Raw genomic sequence first — 21,806 nt, 5'->3', positions numbered from 1 at the left:
TTCAAGGCACAAATGAACGGGCCATGTGCCCCCGAGGAACAGCGGTCGATAGAGAGCAAACATAAAGGCGTAAGAATGTGAAGGTGAATGTTAGAGTAGCAAGGCCGCAGTAAAGTCTCAATGAAATGGACCATTATTGTGGAAGGAAGAAAAAGCTGGAATAAGCGGCGGGTCTGAATTTTGGATCATCCAGCAGAGACACATGAGGGAACAAAAACAGGATACAGATAAAGGTGCTGGAGGCAGAAAGAAAAAGAACGAAATAAGAGGAATGAAAAGAGAGTGACTTAATTGAGAGCGAAGAGACATTAATGTGTAGACATTGGCTGCAGCAGCTGGGTTGCCCCTTTACTTTTCCTCCTGTCTCAATCTTTCTTTAACCTTCTCTGCTGGTGTTGCAGGATCGATCAGCCAACGCCGTTCAAGGAAGCCTGAGAAGTCCATCAGGGAACAACACAAGAGACAGAGACAGGGAGAGATAGAGAAATACATGCAAAGAAAATAAGGATTATCAATAGAATCATACAATCATAAAATGGTTACAGCATAGGAGGCTATTCGGTCCATCGAGCCCGCGCTGGCTCATTGTAAGACCGATCCAGTTAGTCCCATTCCCCCGCCACTTCCCGGTAGCCCTGCATTTATTTCCCTTCAATATTTATCCAATTCCTTTTTGAAAGTCAAGATTGAATCTGCTTCCACCAACCTTTCAGGCAGCGCATTCCAGATTATAAATACTCACTGGGTAAAAAAAGTGTTTCCTCATGTCGCCTTTGGTTCTTTTGCCAATCACCTTAAATCTGTGTCCTCTGGTTCTCGATCCTTCAGCCAATCGGAACAGTTTCTCTTTATTTACTTTATCTAAACCCTTCATGATTTTGAACACTTCTATCAAATCTCCTCTTAACGTTCTCTGCTCGAAGGAGAACAGCCCCAGCACGGGGTAAATGCCGTCAATTAGCTTCAATTCATATATTTGTGCATTAAACAGCTCTTTAAACATTACTGTGACATTATGGTAGCGCGGCCACGCGGTCTAAGGTGTTACATTTAATTTCTATGGAGGCGTGGGTTTGAATCCCAATGCTCTTAGAATTTCTGCCAATGTTTATTTTGACCTGTTCACAGAAAACCCGAATGCAGTGCGATGGAGCAGAGGATGTGAAAGGAGCTGAAAGTGAAAGTGCAGATATTATTTTCATCACGGGGACAGGACACGTTCCCACAGGTGAGGGCCGCTCACCTTAATATTCCTTCCAGCAGAGAGGGACGGGTGATCAAAGTGACCGGGCTCTTGCGGCGCGATCAGTCAGTGGGCGGTCCTTATATGACAGTCCAGGGTCGGGAAATGGCGAGGTTGTTAGTTGACTCTCATCGAGATCAACCAATCCTTTTCTTTGTGAACATTTCGAACGGAGTAGAATGTGCAATTGGTGTGTTACAAAATGCATCTAGTTATTTGTTCAGCCATGTGGTTCCTCCGGCCTACGCTGTTGTAAAAACAGATGAGATGTTTAGTTTTATTAGTTTACAGGAAGGAGGCTGCGGAATTGGAGCCACAAACCATGATTTTGATCCATCTACAAATTATGGGGTTTAACTGGAGCTTTAAACCAGCGTGTTAGACCGCTCAGTCACGATACTTGAATTCTTGCGATTTTCAGGTTGTTTCCCTTCTTTGATGAACATTCGTGATCCTGTTGTGGTTTTGCTGCAAAGTTCTAATTCCCACCACCAAAATTGAGCCCTCAACTTCAACGGTAGTCAAATTGGAATCCACAACTTTGGAGCTGGTGATTTGAAGTCCAACGTGCGACCCATTGCGCCACAAATCGGCTGTCGATTATGTGATTTCACATTACCCATTTGCTGCTTATGACTTTTTGCTGCGGTGGAGCAAGTGGTTCGAAAGCTCAGTGGGGATTCACAGCAGCTCCTGAGAAATCTACACAGCGACGGTTTCTCCAATGCCTCGTGATCTGTCTGTCTGTCTCTCTCTCTCTATTCGTCTTGCTCTCTCTCGCTTTCATTCTTGAGCTCTTACTCTCCCCGTTTATTTCAAGAAGGCTGGAATAAAAAGGGGTGGAAGCTATGTTACAGCTGCACAGAGCTCTGGTGAGACCTCATCTGGAGGACATCATTCAGTTCTGGGCACTCCACCTCAAGAAGGATGTGTTAACCTGGAGGCTCGAGGGGCTGAATGGCCGATTCCTGTTCCTATGCTCCAATAAATGAAAACATAATTCAAGTATAGAGACCATAATGTATAAGGGTATCCGTTCACCACTACTCTCTGCCTCCCATTCCTGAGCCAATTAGGTGCCCACGTTACCACAGGTCCTTTAATTCCACGTGCTTCTAGTTTTCGCATAAGTCTGTTACGTGTTAATTTCTAAAATGCGTCCTGAATATAGCTGTAACCCCGTAATTTTATACTTAAGCAATAAGAATACGGATGTTCCGACCGAGCGATAGATTGGGTTCATGCCCATTACCCGGAGGTGACGGGACTGAGGAGGTGAAATCCCATCTGGGTTTATATTTTCCGAAAACGGAGACGGAAAATAGCAAAGCTCATCCCGTCGAAATCCAACAATTGGACTGAAGATCCGACAGTCGTTTCCATCCCCGGTTTCCAGACCTGGCCGTTCAAGGAAGCCTGATAAGAGAGAGAAGAAACGTAGACAGCGATAGAGAGATGCATGCAAAGAAATAAAATAGTATAAATCTCCAAATTCTGTGATTGAGCAGAATTTAAGGTACAGTTTTTTTGAAATTCTGTCTCAAGTCGTGAAATCTTAAAGGTGAACATTGGGCTGGATTATCCCTTAACCTCTGAGAGAAGTAAACACTGCCTGGTAATTACAGCTCTTATTTATTTGACTGTTTCACAATCGTCGTGTAAGCTGGTTTCGAACCCCCAGTGAATTTCACGACCATGCTTAATCTATAAGTTAACACAAAGGCATCGCGCGGCTGTGGAGTCGATTGCGCAGGGTAATCACAGGAACTCTGCCAGAGTGCAAGTTCTAGACATGTATCCAAAGCTACACGTGCTGCCTGCAGCCGTGTGTCCATTGGTGGTTCAGTGGTGGAACCCTCGCCTGCTGGTGGGAAACCTGGGGTTTGTTTCCAGGCCAATGCAGCATCCTTTACCTTTTTTGTTCTGTACCCATGAGATTGTCTGAATTGGGATAAATTCATGTGCCGGCTTCAATCTACAACTTCTTGAAAGATGATCTTCATTTCGTCTACTTGTGTTGCATGGACAAACCCTTTGCTTTCTTTCCTCTGGTGCTCAAACATGCTCTGCTGGAGATAAGTCAAAACTGCCTTCCACACCGCTGAAAAGATGTAAGAAGCCAATTGGTGATTTTTGACTAAAAATGGGGACATAACAGGGCTCATTCGGAATTTTGAACGATTCGAACTTCCTGAGCGACATTCAGACCCAAAGACCAACAAGCAACAGAGCCGTGCAGCCGCTGTAAAATTTCGCTGCCATGCAGCCGTTCCGCCATCCTTTCAGAAGGCTCTGTCCATACAATCCCGCTTTCTTCTACGATGCACGATGTGGAGCAATATCAGGTTCCACACTGATCATTTCATATCAACAATATTTCTCGCTCATTATCAAATTTGCTTTGAATGTAAGACTTGCATTTTCAAGAAACACTATGCAAAATGAATTGCTCTGAAACAACATAATCGTCTGTCTCGACATCGTCATAGTTTACATTCTACCATAAGTATAGTTTACTCAAATTGCTGCTTTCAATCACTATGAGAGTAACATAAATGTACATATGCAGTGCGTGTACGTACGAGTATTGGTGGCTCTGGGATAAATTTCTGGCCTCTGACACGGATTCGATTCGCGGACAATGCATGAACGTTTCATGTTTTGCACCAATTAGGAAGATGAGTTTAGCCACTCGAGCCGGTTCCGCAAATCTATCAGTCTCAGGTTTAAAATCAACAATTAAGCTGACACTGTCGCTTGCAGAAGTGAGATCCAAACTTCTACCCCCCTTTGCTTGTCGAAGTGTTAACTAATTTCACTCCTGAAATTCCTGACTCCAATTTTTAGGCCAGGTTCCCGAGTCCTAGACATCCGAACGAGCGGGAAGAGTTTCTCTCCATCAACACCAACAGTTCCCCGTAATATCTTGAAAACTTCAATCAAATCAGCCCTTATTCTACTAAATTCCAGGGAATACAACCCTAGTTTGTGTAATCTCCCCTCGTAATTTAACCCTTGGATTCCAGGTATCAATCTAGCAAAATTACACTGCACTACCTCCACGGCCAAAATATCCTTCCTAAGGTGCGGTGCCCAGAATTGAACACAGTACTCCAGGTGTGGTCTAACCAGAGCTTTGTATAGCTGCAGCATAATGTCTATCACCTTGTATTCTGGTCCTTTAGATATAAAAGCTCGTTTTCCATTAGCCTTTTTGATTATTTTCTGTACCTGTCCATGACATTTTAATGATCTATGTATATGGACCGCTAAGTCCCTTTGGAACTCCACGGTTTCGAGCATTTCACCAGTTAGAACGTATTCTGATCAATGCTCTATAGGTCCAAGTTGGATGACCTCACACTTACCTAAATTGAAATCCATTTGCCACAGTTTTGCCCATTCATTTATTATATGAAATACTCTCTGTAATGTTCTGCTTCCATCTACTTTGCTTACAGTGCTGCCCATCTTGGCGTCATCTGCACATGTCGCTCTCTATCCCGTCATCTTATATCAATGAGACCGACTGCACTGGGGTAAATTCACATTCAGCTTCAATCTCCTCATCATATTGAGACATTTATTTTTTCACCTGTGTTGTGCCTTGGAAATTTCCGCACTCTGTCCTCTGGAGCTCAAATATTCTCTGGATATAATTCAATTCCACCAACAGCAACATTGAAAAGATATCGGAAGCTAATTGGTGACTTTTCACAAAAAGCACAGAAAGAGGAGGGGTCATGCGGGATTTGAAACTGAGATCGCGCGCGTATCACATAACACAACCCTCCAAGCGAAAATCACACCCCTCGACCAACAAACCGCTGATGCTGCAGCCGTGGAGTCAGTTGAAAGGTGCGCTGCCTCCCACAGCCGATCGGCCATCCTTTCAGACCTCTTCTGTCCATCCAATCTCGTTTTCTGTTCCGGTGCACAGCAATATCAAGTTGTACATTAACTATTTCCAGTCACCAATATTAGTCTCCGTTTAACAAATTGGTTTCGACTGTACGACTTGAATTATGAAGTAAGACGTTTCAGAATTAGTTGCTCTGAAACTACATTGCTTGGGAGGAGACTGAGAGATGTAGATAAACAGCAATACCTTGGAGTGTATGTCCACAGATCCCAGAAGGTAGCAGAACAGCTAGATAAGGTGGTTAAGAAGCCATAAAGAATATTCTCCTTTATTAGCCGAGGCATAGAATATAAGAGCAGGGGAGGTTCTGGTAGAAATTTATAAAACAATAGTTAGGCCACAGCAAGAATACTGCATACAGTTGTGGTCACCACATTACAGGAAAGATGTGATTGCACGAGAGATGGTACAGAGAAGATTTAAGATAATGTTGCCAGAACTTGAGAATTTTAGCTATGAGATTAGATTGGATAAGCTGGGGTTGTTTGCTTTGGAACTGAGGAGGCTGTTGGGAGATTTAATTGAGGTGTATAACATTATGACGGGCCTCGATCGAGTGTATATTAAGGACCTATTTCCCTTCGTAGGGAGGTCAATAATCAGGATACATCAATCTTAGGTAATCGGTAGAATGATTAGAGGGGAGTGAATTTTTTTTTCCATCCAGAGGGTGGTGGGTGTGGGGGTCGGAAAATCACTGCCAGAAAGGGTGGGAGAGGCGGAAACCCTCATCGCATTGAAAAATAAAAACTTCAATATGCACGTGAAGATCCATAACCGACAAGATTAGGGACTAAACGCTGGAAAGTGAGATGAGGCTCGGTACCGATTTTTCGGCCGGCACAGGCACGATGTGCAGAATGGCTTCCTTCTTTGGCATAACTTTCTCGGATTCTATGATATAATTGCCGTCTGTCTCGGCATCGCGATAATATACACTCGACCAGAAGTATACTTTAATCAAATTGATGCTTTGTTTCACTGTGAGATTGAAGAGACATAAGTGTGTAGACATTAGCTGCAGCAGCTGGGTTGCACCTTTACTTTTCCAACCGTCTCAGTGCCATTTTTTTACCTTTCTCTGCTTGTGTTGCAGGTGAGATCAGCCTTCGCCGTTCAAGGAAGCCTGAGAAGCCCGTCGGGCACAACAGAGAGAGAAGAGACAGAGACAGGGAAAGATAGAGAGATGCATGCAAAGAAAATAAAGAGTATAAATGTCAGGTTTTGCAAACGATCAGAATTTCAGTTTCAGATTGGGAGAGATTCCTTCTCGGGTCTTGAAATCTTGCAAGAGAAGATTGGACGCTCAATTAAAAGTATCTCTGATGCTGGGAGAGAGGTAAATGCGGTCAATTAACTCCAATTAATCTATTTGAGCATTGAAGAGATCTTGAAACAGTTGGGGGTTGCGAGCAGAATTCAAACCTCGGCAGGAAAACCCAAATGGGGTTTTGAGACCAACGCTTGAACCACTCGGCCATCGCAGCTGCAAACGGCATGTTCGTTTAGACAGCATTCCATATAGGAGCATGTAACTTCTATAAAAGCAAGCATTGGTGGTTCAGGGGTAGAATTCTCGCCTGCCACGCGGGAGACCCGGGTTCGATTCCCGGCCAATGCAAGATCGTTTTGCATTCTGCACCAATGAGGAACTTCGGAACAGGATTGTGGTATTTGGTCCGTCGAGCCTGTTCCGCAACTCAATACGATCATGGCTGAGTTGTGACCGAAATCCCTGTATCCGCCTTCGTCCCATATCTCTAAATATCTTTGGTTAACAAAAATCGATAAATCACGGGTTTGAAATAAACAATTGAGCTCGCATCAACTGCTGTTTATGGAAGAGAGTTCCAAACTTCTCCAACACTTTGCTTGCAGAAGTGTTTCCTAACTTCACTCCTGAAAGTCTGACTCTAATGTTTAGCCTATGTCCCCAAGTCCTAGACACCCCAACGAGCGGAAATAGTTTCTATCCATCTACCACATCAGTTCCTCTTAATATCTTGAACATTTCGATCACATCAACCCTTAATCTACTAAATTGAAGGGAATACAACTATAGTTTGTGTAATCTCTCCTCGTAATTTATCGCTTAGAGTCCAGTTATCTTTCTAGTAAATCACACTGCACTCCCTCCAAGGCCAATATATCCTTCCTAAGGTGCGGTGCCCAAAACTGAACACAGTACTCCAGGTGTGGTCCAACCAGAGCTTTGTGCAGCTGTAGCATAATGTCTATTCTCATTCTCTAAACATATAGGCCACCATTCCATTCGCCTTTTGGATTATATTCTGTTCGTGTCCATGACCTGTTATTGATCTATGTACATGGACACCGAAGTTCCTTTGGAACTCCACAGTTTCGAATTTTTCACCTTTTATAAAGTATTCTGATCTATCCTTTTGAGGTCCAAAGTGGATGACCTCACACTTGCCTAAATTGAAATCCATTTGCCACAGTTTTGCCCATTCATTAATTATATTAATGTCTCTCTGGAATTTACCAGAATGATACCCGGACTTCAAGGGTTAAGTTACGAAGAGAGATTACGCAAATTGGGGTTGCATTCTCCAGAGTTTCGAAGGTTAAGGGGTGATCGGATCGAAGTTTATAAGATATTAAGGGGAACAGATAGGGTGGATAGAGAGAAACTATTTCCGCTGGTTGGGGGTTTTGGAAGTAGGGGGCACTGTCTAAAAATTAGAGCCAGACCTTTCAGGAGCGAGATTAGAAAACATTTCTACACACAAAAGGTTGTACAAGTTTGGAACTCTCTTCCGCAAATGGCAATTGATACTAGCTCAATTTATAAATTTAAATCTGAGATAGATAGTTTTTTGGCAACCAAAGGTATTAAGGGATACGGGCCAAAGGCAGGTATATGGAGTTAGATCACAGATCAGCCATGATCTTATCAAATGGCGGAGCAGGCACGAGGGGCTGAATGGTCTACTCCTGTTCCTGTGTTCCTCTTCCTATATAATCTGCACTGCTTATAACGCTGCCCATTTTGGTGTCATCGGCAAACTTCCATATGTCGTTCCATGTCCCGTCGTCCAATAACAATGAGACCACCTGAATAGGGGGAGATTCACATTCAGCATCAATCTCTGCATCATCTTGAGACATTTTATTTACTTCACATGTGTTGCACTTTGGAAACTTCAGCACTCTGTCCTCTGGAGCTCAAACATGCACTTTAATCCTACCAACAGGAACACTGAAAAGATGTCAGAAGACAATTGGTGAATTTTACACTCAACGTAGCTGAACAGCAAGAGCTTATTGGGGATTTTACCCCGGGACTCTCAGATATGAATCAACCAAAGCCCCCGAAACAAGAATCATACATCTAGACCAACCAGACGCTGTTACTTACATCATGCAGCCAGTTTAAAGTTTCGCTGTCTCCCATAGCCGATCGGCTACCCTTTCAGACCTCTTCTGTCCATCCAATCTCGTTTTCTATTCCGGTACACAGCAATATCAAGTTGTACACTAACTATTTCCAGTCACCAATATTAGTTTCCCTTTACTAAATTGGTTTCGTCTCTACGACTTATATTATCAAGCAAGACGTTTCAGAATTAGTTGCTCGGAAACTACATTGCTTTGGAGGATACTGAGAGGTGTCGTTAAAAAGAGAGACCTTGGAGTGCATGTCCACAGATCCCTGAAGGGAAGAGGAGAGGTGGTTAAGGTGGTTAAAAAGGTATAAAGGATACTTTGCTTTATTAGCCGAGGCATAGAATGTAAGAGCAGGGAGGTTATTCTGGAACTGAATAAAACACTAGTTCGGCTGCAGCTGGAGTATTGCGTACAGTTTTGGTCACCACATTACAGGAAAGATGGGACTGCACTCGAAATGGTACAGAGATTTACGACGATGTTGCGAAGAGTGGAGAATTTTGGCTATGAGGATAGATTGGATAGGCTGAGGTTGTTTTCTCTGGAACCGACGAGGCTGAGGCGAGATTTAATTGAGGTGTATAAAATTATCACGGGCCTCGATAGAGTGGATAGGAAGGACCTGATTCACGTAGCAGAGAGTTCAATAAAAAGGGTCATAGATTTAAGGTAATTGGTAGAAGGATTAGAGTGGAGCAGAGGGGAATTTTGTTCCACCCAGCGGGTGGTGAGGGTCTGGAACTCACTGCCTGAGAGGGTGGGAGAAGCAGAAACCCTCATCGGGTTTAAAAAGCACTTCGATATGCAATTGAAGAGCCGTAACCTACAAGACTACAGACTCAACGCTGGTCAGTCGGTTGATGCTGGATATCTCTTTTCCGGCCGGTACAAACATGATGGGCCGAATGGCCTCCGCTAACGTAAATTTTAATGATTCTATGATTCTTTGATATAATTGCCGTCTGTCTCGGCATGGTGATAATATACACTATACCATTAGAACACTTTAATCAAATTGGTGCGTAGTTCCACTGTGAGAGCGAAGAGCTCTTAATGTTCAGACATTGACTGCAGCAGCTGGGTTGCACCTTTACTTTTCCTACCGTCTCAATCTTTCTTTAACCTTCTCTGCTGGTGTTGCAGGATCGATCAGCCGTCGCCGTTCACGGAAGCCTGAGAAGTCCATCAGAGGACAACACAAGAGACAGAGACAGGGAGAGATAGAGAAATGCATGCAAAGAAAATAAAGAGAATACATAGAATCATAGAATCATAAAATGGTTACAGCAGAGAAGGAGGCCATTCGGCCCATCGAGCTCGTGCCGGCTCGTTGTTAAAGCAATCAAGATAGTCCCATTCCCCCGCTCCTTCCCGTTAGCCCTGAATGTATTTCCCTTCAACTATTTATCCAATTCCTTTTTCAAAGCCAGCTTTCAGTCAGCGCATTCCAGATTATAACTACTCGCTGGGTAAAGAAGTGTTTCCTTCTGTCGCCTTTGGTTCTTTTGCCAATCACCTTAAACCTGTGTCCTCTGGTCCTTGACCCATCCGCCAATGGGAACAGTTTCTCTTTATTTACTTTATCCAAACCCTTCATGATTTTGAACACTTCGATCAAATCACCTCTTAACGTTCTCTGTTCTAAGGAGAACAGCCCCAGCACCGGGCAAATGCGGTAAATTAGCTTCAATTCATTTATTTGAGCCTTAAACAGCTCTTTAAACTTACTGTGACATTATGGTAGTGTGGCCTCGCTGTCTCAGGTGTTAAATTTAATTTCTATAGAGGCGTGGGTTTGAATCCCACTGCTGTTCGAATTTCTGCCAATGTTTACTTTGATCTGTTCACAGAAAACCCGATTGTAGTGCGATGGAGCAGAGGATGTGAAAGAAGTTGAAAGTGAAAGTGCAGATATTATTTTCATCAGGGGGGCAGGACACGTTTCCACAGGTAAGGGCCTCTCACCTTAAGATTCTTTGCAGCAGAGTAGGAGAGGTGATCAAAGTGACCGGGCTCGAGCAGCGCAATCAGTCAGAGCGCGGTCCTTATATGAACGTACAAGGTCGGCAAATGGCGAGGTTGTTAGTCGAGTCTCACCGAGAGCAACGAATCCTTTTCCTTGTGAACATTTCGTACGGAGCTGAACGTATAATTGAGTGTTCCAAAATGAATCAATTATTTGTATCGCCACGTGGTTCCTCTTGTTGCAATATCAGATGAGATATTTAGTGTTATTAGTTTACAGGAGGGAGGCTGCGGTATTGGAGCCGCAAACTATGATTTTGATCCATCGACAAATTATGGGATTTAGCTTGAGGTTTAAAAAAGCGCGTTAAACCGCTCAGCCACGATACTTTCCATCTTGCGATCTTCAGGAGCTACTTTTACAGGAATAGAATTACTGCAAGCAAGAATTCTACTCCTCAAACACCAATGCTCGCAGGCAGCAGGATGAATGTGTCCAGTTGGAAACCTGTCTGAAGGAACATGCAGTCTGACAGAGCCGGAAGTCCAGCAGATTGACTTTTGTGGTGAGCAGATGATGTGCCTCCTTCTTGAGAGTGTTTCGCCAATCCAGCTCAGAGTGGATTAAACATTATAAATTCGGGTGGGACTGGAGCCACTTGTATAAGAGGAAGTGGAGGGGGTTATTTCCCTTCCTTGACGAGCATTAATGATCCTGTTGCGGTTTTGCTGCAAAATTTCACTTCCCAGCGCCGAAATCACCGAACCCTGAACTAAAATTCAACGATGGTGAGATTCGAACACACAACCTTTGCAGTGATTAGAAGAAGCCCCACGTGCTACCCATGGCACCACAAATCGGCTGTCGATTAGGTTATTTCACGTTACCCATATGCTGCTTTGGAACTTTTTCTGCGGTGCAGCAAGTGGTTCAAAAGCTCAGTGGGGATTCACAGCGCTCCTGAGAAATCGACACAGGGACGGTTTGTGCAATGCATTGTCCTCTCTCTCTCTCCCATTTGCTCACTCTCGCTTTCTCTCTTGAGCTCTGACTCTCCCCGTTTATCTCAAGAGGGCTGGAAAACAAGGGGTGGATGTTATGTTACAGCTGCACAGAGCTCTGGTGAGACCCCATCTGGAGGATTGCATTCAGTTCCGGGCACCCACCACAGGAAGGATGCTCCAGGGGCTGAATGGCCTACTCATGTTCCCAAGTTCCAATGAATGGAACAATAATTCAAGTATAGAGACCCTAATGTCTCAGGATGAGTGAGTGAAGAATGTTTTCTGTTTGAAGTACTGATTTCATTAATTGAATACTCCCAGTGTCCTACCTCATTGCAGCCCAGGCCGGACAAACTGCTCGCACAAAGTGGCATTTTCTGTGAGAACACGAAAGACTTGTTCAGGCCATGACAGTACCGAGTGCGGGTAGGTCTGCGCGTGAAATGGAAAAGTGAGGTGAAACACTCCAACAAGCAGCGGATGTCTCTGTTTCCATTTCCAAAATGCACGCCCGCACGGGCCCATGATCCCCACTCACACTCTCCTTCCAATCTCACACACCTCGCTTTGGTTTGAAATCGTGTATGTTTTCACAATGGGATTTAATTTGAAGAAAGCAGTGCTGTAACAACCCGGGGATATTGAAGAGATGCAGTACAAGAAGATACATAAAAGGCAAATGATAACAATGACTGTTCTCACACTGTGAGCTGCAGTTAAAGGCTGACAACATTTAAAGTCTCATGCAGCAGGTCCGGGTCCAAATCTTTCACGTGGCATCTCCTTCTGTTTCTGTCACTCCTTTTCCTCCACGTAGAGTGGATTTGGAATTCCTGTGCGGCTGCATTGCGCATTTTCCAGATCTGCTTCGAGCGCAATTCACTCCAGTTCATCAATTGCACACATTAGTTTGATCAAGGGGAGAGGACACCTTTTCACAGACAACGGCTGTTCATCCTCTTGTTTTTCTAGCAGAGTAGGGCAGATCATCAAAGTAACCGGATTGGGTGAACTGTCCGTACAGGTGCCTGGTGGGCTCGTGGTTATGATTCGGCGTTCACACCTATATAATTAATTACATGAAACCAAATAAACTCGACGAAAAGAGGAATATTTCTGTAAACACCATTAACCAACCTATAACATTATGTTGCAGACTGAAAGAGACGCCAACGTGGTTACCGAGTGACAGTCACAAGTTTAATAATGATTTGTTTTGTATGTGAAACGCTTTTCAGACTGCATTTTAGGAGACTGGTTGTACAGGTGCTGGAGTAAAACATGCCACAATGTCGTGATCGCGGGTTTGATTCCTGTATGGGTTGATAAGGGGCTTTGTTTTGGGTATTCGTAATTTTAAAATCCAAGCTTTACAATCAGATCCACAGACAAATTCACGGGACAATTTTATTGAATAACATCCATTGTAACTTTACCCCTGGGCCGGAGAAACAAGTCTTCCTTTTTCTTTTTCTTTCTCCGGTTTGCAGAGAAACGTTTAACTCGCGGCCTGTTCCCATTAATGATCATCAGCAACAACAGAAAGACAGAGCGGGTCTGACCGCCCCGAGATGTGGAAAAAGGATCAGTTTAGAACAAATGCATCAAATCAAATGGTCACCCGGCACCGAGAGAGGAAAAACCAAGAGGAAAAGGCAGAAGGTAACAGAGAAATAAAAACCAAATACAGACGATATAAATATTTCCCATCGTTGATGTCTCTCTGTTCCATCCCCAATCCTTCAGTGGCGGGGATAAAATTTCACTGCAAATAAATGCGAGAATCGACCCAAAGAAGAAGAAACTAAACAACCAAAAACAGCCAAACACTGGATGACACCAAAGACCTTTAAGTTTTCAGTCGAATGCAACCGCGACTGAGCTATTGGGACACCAAAGCAAATGCAACTTTTCGCCATTGTCTTGCAAGAAAATATCACCCCAGCGACGCCTCACTGTTCATTGCTGCACTTCAGAATAAACATCACACTCATATATACCCAACCACAGTCCATTGATAAACACCACACTCATAGATACACATCCACAGTTCAAGATATAAACACCGCACTCACAGACACACAACAACATTTCATATATAAACATCACACTCATAAAAACACACCCACAGTTCATGTATAAACATCGCACTCATATATGCACATCCACAGTTCATATGTCAATACTGCACTCATATATACACACCCACAGTTCATATATAAACATCGCACTCATATAGACACACCCACAGTTCATATATAAACATCGCACTCATATATACACACCCACAGTTCATATACAAACATCGCACTCATATAGACACACCCACAGTTCATATATAAACATCGCACTCATATATACACACCCACAGTTCATATACAAACATCGCACTCATATAGACACACCCACAGTTCATATACAAACATCGCACTCATATAGACACACCCACAGTTCATATATAAACATCACACTCATATATACACACCCACAGTTCATATATAAACATCGCACTCATATATACATACCAACAGTTCATATATAAATATCGTACTCATATATGCACACCCACAGTTCATATGTCAATACTGCACTCATATTTACACATCCACTGTTCGGATATAAACATCTCACTCAAATACACTCACCCACAGTTCATATTTAAACATCGCACACCTATATATACAACGACAGTTCATATATAAACATCGCACCCACATATACAAATCCACAGTCCATATATCAACATCGCACTCATATATACATACCCACATTTCATATATAAACATCGCACGCATATATAAACACCCACAGTTCATATCTAAACATTGCATTCATATACACTCACCCACAGCTCATATATAAATAGCGCATTCATTGATAGTCACCTACAGCTTATATATTAAAATCGCATTTTTTTTATTCGTCCATGCGATGTGGGCGTCGCTGGCGAGGCCAGCATTTATTGCCCATCCCTAATTGGCCTTCCAGAACTGCTGCAGTCCGTGCGGAGAAGCTTCTCCCACAGTGCTGTTAGGAAGGGAGTTCCAGGATTTTGAACCAGCGACGATGAAGGAACGGCGATATATTTCCAAGTCGGGATGGTGTGTGACTTGGCGGGGAACGTGCAGGTGGTCTTGTTCCCATGTGCCTGCTGCCCTTGTCCTTCTAGGTTGTAGAGGTCGCGGGTTTGGGAGGTGCTGTCGAAGAAGCCTTGGCGAGTTGCTGCACTGCATCCTGTGGATGGTAAACACTGCAGCCACTGTGCGCCGGTGGTGAAGGGAGTGAATGTTTAGGGTGGTGGATGGGGTGCCAATCAAGCGGGCTGCTTTGTCCTGGATGGTGTCGAGCTTCTTATGTGTTGTTGAGCTGCACTCATCCAGGCGAGTGGAGAGTATTCCATCACACTCCTGACTTGTGACTTGCAGATGGTAGAAAGGCTTTGGGGGTCAGGAGGTGAGTCACTCGCCGCAGAATATCTAGCCTCTGACCTGCTCTTGCAGCCACAGTATTTATATGGATGGTCCAGTTAAGTTTCTGGTCAATGGTGAGCCCCAGGATGTTGATGGTGGGTGATTCGGCGATGGTAATGCCGTTGAATGTCAAGGGCAGGTGGTTGGACATTCGCTTGTAGGAGATGGTCATTGCCTGGCCCTTGTCTGGCGCCAATGTTACTTGCCACTGATGAGCCCAAGCCTGGGTGTTGTCCAGGTCTTGCTGCATGCCGGCTCGGACTGCTTCGTTATTTGAGGGGTTACGAATGGAACTGAACACTTTGCAATCATCAGCGAACATCCCCATTTCTGAACTTATGATGGAGGGGAGGTCATTGATGAAGCAGCTGAAGATGGTTGGGCCGAGGACACTGCCCTGAGGAACTCCTGCAGCAATGTCCTGGGGCTGAGATGTTTGGCCTCCAACAACCACTACAATCTTCCTTTTTGCTAAGTATGACTCCAGCCACTGGAGAGTTTACCCCCTGATTCCCATTGATTTCAATTTTACTGGAGCTCCTTGGTGCCACACTCGGTCAAATGCTGCCTTGAAATGAAGGGCAGTCACTCTCACCTCACCTCTGGAATTCAGCTCTTTTGTCCATGTTTGGACCAAGGCTGTAATGAGGTCTGCAGCCGAGTGGTGCTGGCGGACCCCAAACAGAGCATCGATGAGCAAGTTATTGGTGAGTAAGTGCCGCTTGATAGCACTGTCGAGGACACCTTCCATCACTTTGCTGATGATTGATAGTAGACTGATGGGGCGGTAATTGGCCGGATTGGATTTGTCCTGCTATTTGTGGACAGGACATACCTGGGCAATTTTCCTCGTTGTCGGGTAGATGCCAGTGTTGTAGCTGTACTGGAACAGTTTGGCTAGAGGCGCAGCTCGTTCTGGAGCACAAGTCTTCAGCAAAACAGTTGGGATGTTGTTGGGGCCCATAGCCTTTGCTGTATCCAGTGCACTCAGCCGTTTCTTGATATCACGTGGAGTGATTCGAATTGGCTGAAGACTGGCTTCTGTGATGGTGGAGATATCGGGAGGAAGCTGAGATGGATCGTCCACTCGGCACTTCTTCCTGAAGATGGTTGCAAACGCTTCAGCCTTGTCTTTTGCACTTAGGTGCTGGATTCTGCCATCATTGAGGATGGGGATGTTTACACAGCCTCCTCCTCCCGTTAGTTGTTTAATTGTCCACCACCATTCACGACTGGATGTGGCAGGACTGCAGAGCTTTAATGTGATCCGTTGGTTGTGGATTCGCTGAGCTCTGTCTATGGCATGTTGCTTCCGCTGTTTAGCATGCATGTAGTCCTGAATTGTAGCTTCACTAGGTTGGAACCTAATTTTTAGGTACGCCTGGTGCTGTTCCTGGCATGCTCTTATGCACTCCACATTGAACCAGGGTTGATCCCCTGGCTTGTTTATTAATGGTAGAGTGAGGAATATGCCGGGCCAAGATATTACAGATTATGCTGGAATACGATTCTGCAGCTGTTGATGGCCCGCAACACCTCATGGATGCCCAGTTTTGAGCTGCTAGACCTGTTCTGAATCTATCCCATTTAGCACGGTGGTAGTGCCACACAACACGTTGGATGGTATCCTCAGTGCGAAGACGGGACTTCATCTCCACGAGGACTGTGCGGTGGTCACTCCTACCAATACTGTCATGGACAGATGCATTTGCGACAGGTAGATTGGTGACGACGAGGTCAAGTAACTTTTTCCCTCGTGTTGGTTCTCTCACCATCTGCCGCAGTTCCAGTCTGGCAGTTATGTCCTTCAGGCCTCGGCCAGCTCAGTCAGCAGTGATACGACCGAGCCACTCTTGGTGATGGACATTGAAGTCCTCCATCTGGAGTACATCCTGTGCCCTTGCTACCCTCAGTGCTTCCCCCAAGTGGTGTTCAACATGGAGGAGGATTGATACATCAGCTGAGGGAGGGCGGTTGGTGGTAATCTGCAGGAGCTTTTCTTGCACTTGTTTGACCTGATGCCATGAGATTTCCTGGGGTCCAGAGTCAATGTTGAGGACTCCCAGGGCCACTCCCTCCTGACTGTATATCACTGCACCGCCACCTCTGGTCGGTCTGTCCTGCCGGTGGGACAGGACATGCACAGGGATGGTGATGGAAGAATCTTGGACGTAGATCAAAATTAACAAACAAAGAGCACTTTAATGTAACAAATTAAATTCCGATCAATATTATTTTACAAACAATGAACAGCCCATCCATAAAACACTGCCCCGCTATAAAACCTGTGGGCAGGACCCTGAGCTACTGTGAAAATGATATCACCGCAACGTGATTCGATCACGCTGCGTTTTGACGTTGAGTCAGATGTCTGTCTGTCTATCTGTCTGTCTGTTTATCCGTCTGATTGGGTCTCGGCCTTTTTCTCAGGCCAGGCTTTTTGTTTGCTGGCTGCAGGCCTCGCTCCCCGACTGACTGAACAACTACCGGGCCGTGTGTCCGAATCAAAGACTGTGACTGACTGTCTGCCCATTTATGGCCACATTTCTGAGTTCCTGCGTTCGCTCTGTGTCGCAGGCCTGTCTCTGTCCCTTAGGATCACAACACACCCACAAGCTTCACGACTGAACGCAGGTTTGGACAGTCTGTCCTCGCAGGTCCTTCGGAAGCTAATGATTTTGAACTGAATTATTTTTCCTGAGTGACTTGTGAAGTTTGGTTCAGTGATATGTTTGCAAAAGAGAACGGAGGAAATAGTTAGTGTGCAACTCGACATTTCTCTACATCGGAATAGAAAACGTGATTAGATGGATAGAAGAGGTCTGATAGGATGGCCGATCGGCTGTGGGTGGCACCGAATTCTGCATTGGCTGCAGTGGTTCATTACCGGTAATGAAAATGAGGTAATGTACTACCACAAGCTGCCGGTGAAAATCATTCAATTTCCCAAACTTGACCCACCGAATCAAATGAAGCTCCTGGGAAAGCTACAAGACAACGTCGGTCTATCGGGCATCGTTTGAAGCAACTGGCAGTTTAAAGTAACATCGACAGCCATGCAAGTACTGCCATGTGCCGCTGCGATCGCCGAGTGGTTGAAGCGTTAAATTCAATATCAAATGGAGTTTTCCTTCGCAGGTTTGATTTCTGCTCGCTGAATTATTGTTTAAAGATCCGTTCAATGCTCAAATGAATGAACTGGATCTAATTCACTTCATTTATCTCTCTCAGAGCATGAGAGATCCTCGAGCGTGGCCGGCGCTTTTAATTGGGTGCCCAATGTACTCTTGCAAAATTCAAATACACAAGAAAGAATCTTGCCCAATCTGCAACTAAAATTCTGCTACTTTGCAGAACCACCCATTTATAAGCGACTTTATTTACATGAATCTCTCTATCTCTCCTTGTCTCTATGTTGTCCCCTGACGGACTTCTCAGGCTTCCTGGAACGGTGAAGGCTGATCTCACCTGCAACACCAGCAGGGAAAGGTAAAGGAAAAAAAGACTGAGACGGTCGGAAAAGTAAAGGTGCAACCCAGCTGATAAATTCGTAGCTAATATCTGCACATTTTTGCCTCTTCGCCCTCACAGTGAAAGAAAACAGCAATGTGAGTAAAATATACTTATGGTAGCTTGTATACTCTGACGATGCCGAGACAGATGCCAATGCAGCTTCAGAATAACTAATTCTCAAAAGTATTATTTGAAAAAACAAGTCGTACATTGTAAACGAATTTAGTAAAGAGAGGCTAATATTGGTGACTGGAAATAGGTAGTGTACAACTTGATATTGCTGTATACAGGAATAGAAAACGAGATTGGGTGGACAGAAGCGGTTGGAAAGGATAGCCGATCGGCTGAAGTCTATGGTGAAATTTTAGACCGGCTGCATGGCTTTCTAGTAAGCGGCTCGTTGGTCTAGGGGTATGATTCTCGCTTTGGGCGTTTTTCTAATGGAATATGCGAGAGGTCCCGGGTTCAAATCCCGGACGAGCCCTGTTATTTCACTGCTTTTTTGTGAAAAGTCACCAATTGGATTCTGACATCTTTGCAGTTGTTCGAATTGAATTATATTTGAGCTCCAGAGGACAAAGTGCAGAAGTTTCCAAGGCGCAACACACACGGAGCAAGTAAAATGTCTCAAGATGATGTGGAGATTGAATCTGAATGTGAATTTACCCCAATTTAGGCGGTCTCATTGATATTAGATGACGGGATCGAGAACCACATATCCAAGTTTGCCGATGACACAAAGATAGACAGAATTTTAGCAGTGTGGATGGAAGATTGAGATTACAGAGAGATATTACTAGATTAAGTGAATGGGCAAAACTGCGGCAAATGGATTTCAACGTAAGCAAGTTTGAGGCCGTCCACTTTGGACCTCAAAAAGATAGATCAGAAAACAAAATAATGGATGTTACTCCAAAAAATTTACCTCATGACATTTTGTGTGGATTCACTTGTTTCTTCAGTCTGCCAAACTTTTAAAAGTTACCAAAATATGGCAATAGGAACCTTATGGCCCGTACGGGGATCGAACCCGCGACCTTTGCGTTTTTAGCACCACGCTCTAACCAACTGAGCTAACCGGCTATGTATGCATCTTAGCTTTATGGGCTTAACAGGTGTTGGCTAATTTGTGTTTATTTTTACACCAGCTGACAGGGTTTTACAACGAATATTGAATAAACCACATCCCTTTAACATTCTTACTTGTTTCTGTATATACTGTCGAGGATGTAGATCAAAATTAACAAACAAAGAGCACTTTAATGTAACAAATTAAATTCCGATCAATATTATTTTACTAACAATGAACAGCCCATCCATAAAACACTGCCCCGCTGTAAAACCTGTGGGCAGGACCCTGAGCTGCTGTGAAAATGATATCACCGCAACGTGATTCGATCACGCTGCGTTTTGACGTTGAGTCAGATGTCTGTCTGTCTACCTGTTTGTCTGTTTATCCGTCTGATTGGGTCTCTGCCTTATTCTCAGGCCAGTCTTTTTGTTTGCTGGCTGCAGGCCTCGCTCCCCGACTGACTGAACAACTACCGGGCCGTGTGTCAGAATTCATGACTGTGACTGACTGTCTGCCCATTTATGGCCACATTTCTGAGTTCCTGCCTTCGCTCTGTGTCGCAGGCCTGTCTCTGTCCCTTAGGATCACAACACATCCACAAGCTTCACGACTGAACGCAGGTTTGGTCAGTCTGTCCTCGCACGTCCTTCGGAAGCTAATGATTTTGAACTGAATTATTTTTCCTGAGTGACTTGTGAAGTTTGGTTCAGTGATATGTTTGCGAAAGAGAACGGAGGAAATAGTTAGTGTGCAACTCGACATTTCTCTACATCGGAATAGAAAACGTGATTGGATGGATAGAAGAGGTCTGAAAGGATGGCCGATCGGCTGTGGGTGGCACCGAATTCTGCAGTGGCTGCAGTGGTTCATTACCGGTAATGAAATTGAGGTAATATACTACCACAAGCTGCCAGTGAAAATCATTCAATTTCCCAAACTTGACCCACCGAATCAAATGAAGCTCCTGGGAAAGCTACAAGACAACGCCGGTCTATCGGGCATCGTTTGAAGCAACTGGCAGTTTAAAGTGGCATCTACAGCCATGCAAGTACTGCCATGTGCCGCTGCGACCGCCGAGTGGTTGAAGCGTTAAATTCAAGATCAAATGGAGTTTTCCTTCGCAGGTTTGATTTCTGCTCGCTGAATTATTGTTTAAAGATCCGTTCAATGCTCAAATGAATGAACTGGATCTAACTCACTTCATTTATCTCTCTCAGAGCATGAGAGATACTCGAGCGTGGCCGGCGCTTTTAATTGGGTGCCCAATGTACTCTTGCAAAATTCAAATACACAAGAAAGAATCTTGCGCAATCTGCAACTAAAATTCTGTTACTTTGCAGAACCACCCATTTATAAGCGACTTTATTTACATGAATCTCTCTATCGCTCCTTGTCTCTTGTCTCTATGTTGTCCCCTGATGGACTTCTCAGGCTTCCTGGAACGGTAAAGGCTGATCCAACCTGCAACACCAGCAGGGAAAGGGAAAGGAAAAAAAGACTGAGACGGTCGGAAAAGTAAAGGTGCAACCCAGCTGATAAATTCGTAGCTAATGTCTCCACATTTTTGTCTCTTCGCCCTCACAGTGAAAGGAAACAGCAATGTGAGTAAAATATACTTATGGTAGCTTGTATACTCTGACGATGCCGAGACAGATGCCAATGCAGCTTCAGATTAACTCATTCTGAAAAGTCTTATTTGATAAAACAAGTCGTTCATTGGAAACGAATTTGGTAAAGAGAGACTAATATTGGTGACTGGAAACAGTTAGTGTACAACTTGATGTTGCTGCACATCGGAATAGAAAACGAGATTGGATGGACAGAAGAGGTTTGAAAGGATGGCCAATCGGCTGAAGACGGTGGAATGATTCTCGTGAGGGTGTTTCAACTCCGTGAATATGCGAGAGGTCCCGGGTTCAACTCCCGGACGAGCCCTTTTAGATCACTTTTTCTGTGTGAGAAGTCACCAATTGGATTTTGATATCTTTGCAGTTATTAGAATTGAATTATATTTGAGCTCCAGAGGACAGACTGTGGAAGTTTCCAAAGCGCAACACACACGGAGTAAATAAAATGTCTCAAGACGATGTGGAGATTGAAGCTGAATGTGAATTTACCCTGGTTTGACCGGTCTGATTGATGTGAGATGATGGGATCGAGAATCACATGTCCAAGTTTGCCGATGACAGAATTGTAAGCAGTGTAGGT

The 21,806-nt window shown here is 44.4% G+C and overlaps 3 non-coding genes across 3 annotated transcripts; 2 read left to right on the top strand and 1 right to left on the bottom strand.

Moving 5' to 3' along the window:
- The first annotated feature begins 6,715 nt into the window (after positions 1 to 6,715).
- Positions 6,716 to 6,786, top strand: trnag-gcc (transfer RNA glycine (anticodon GCC)). Its single transcript has one exon. It is a non-coding gene; the product is annotated as a tRNA-Gly (tRNA).
- A 12,134-nt stretch (positions 6,787 to 18,920) lies between these two features.
- trnap-ugg (transfer RNA proline (anticodon UGG)) lies at positions 18,921 to 19,010 on the top strand. The gene is given in 2 exon segments: positions 18,921 to 18,956; positions 18,975 to 19,010. It is a non-coding gene; the product is annotated as a tRNA-Pro (tRNA).
- Positions 19,011 to 19,535: 525 nt separating this feature from the next.
- trnaf-aaa (transfer RNA phenylalanine (anticodon AAA)) lies at positions 19,536 to 19,609 on the bottom strand. Its single transcript has one exon. It is a non-coding gene; the product is annotated as a tRNA-Phe (tRNA).
- Between the last annotated feature and the right edge of the window lie 2,197 nt (positions 19,610 to 21,806).

This window comes from Heptranchias perlo, chromosome 20 (genome assembly GCF_035084215.1).
Source record: "Heptranchias perlo isolate sHepPer1 chromosome 20, sHepPer1.hap1, whole genome shotgun sequence".
Taxonomy (NCBI): domain Eukaryota; kingdom Metazoa; phylum Chordata; class Chondrichthyes; order Hexanchiformes; family Hexanchidae; genus Heptranchias; species Heptranchias perlo.
The sequence above is the reverse complement of the archived record's forward strand: the minus strand, read 5'-3'. Positions and strand labels throughout refer to the sequence as shown.